The following is a 741-nucleotide window of genomic DNA, read 5'->3' as shown; positions in this document are numbered from 1 at the left end:
TTATATAAATAAAAAAAATTATATAAATATTGTAAATATAAGTCCGATTAAAAAATATTATTATTTTTAAATTAAAAAAAAATATTTAATAATATTAATCGAAAATTATTTTATAAAAGTAATATTAATTTAATTAAGTTATTTTCCTACAATATAATTTCTTAAATCGGTAATTAAATTAAAGCTAAAGTAAATAGGCTAAAAAGTATTATTACTTTAAAGAAAGAAAATACCGCGCGGAGAACTAAAGCTATAAACCTTATCGATACTTTAAAAATATATTTTCCGTATAATCTCTTTAATAAGATTATTAAAAGGGCCGAATTTCTTATTAATAGTAAATTCTTTTTATAATATATTATAAATAAATTTCGAAAAAAATATTAATAATATTATTTTATAAAAAATTAAAAGAAGGTAGTATATAGTATAATCTTTAATTAAAAGGTTATCGAAAGGGAAATAAAAAGGAAGAAAAGCTAGTATTCCTTTTCCTATTTTAGGCTATATAAATAGTAAATCTTTATTTTTTACTATTTATTTAGCTTATAAAATACGATTATTAAATATTTATATAAACTATTTAAAAAAAAAAAGTATTTTATTAAATCTCTTTCTTATTAAAGCTTATAGGACCGGTTATATAGTCCTATCCTTTAATTATAAATATCTATATTAATTTTCCTTACTCTTACTTACTTTTTATTTTTTTTAATATTTATTAATTATTTCTTTATAATA

The sequence above is a fragment of the Podospora pseudopauciseta genome, assembly GCF_035222475.1.
Source record: "Podospora pseudopauciseta strain CBS 411.78 chromosome 5 map unlocalized CBS411.78m_5.2, whole genome shotgun sequence".
Lineage (NCBI taxonomy): Eukaryota > Fungi > Ascomycota > Sordariomycetes > Sordariales > Podosporaceae > Podospora > Podospora pseudopauciseta.
Note: the sequence above shows the minus strand (reverse complement) of the source record.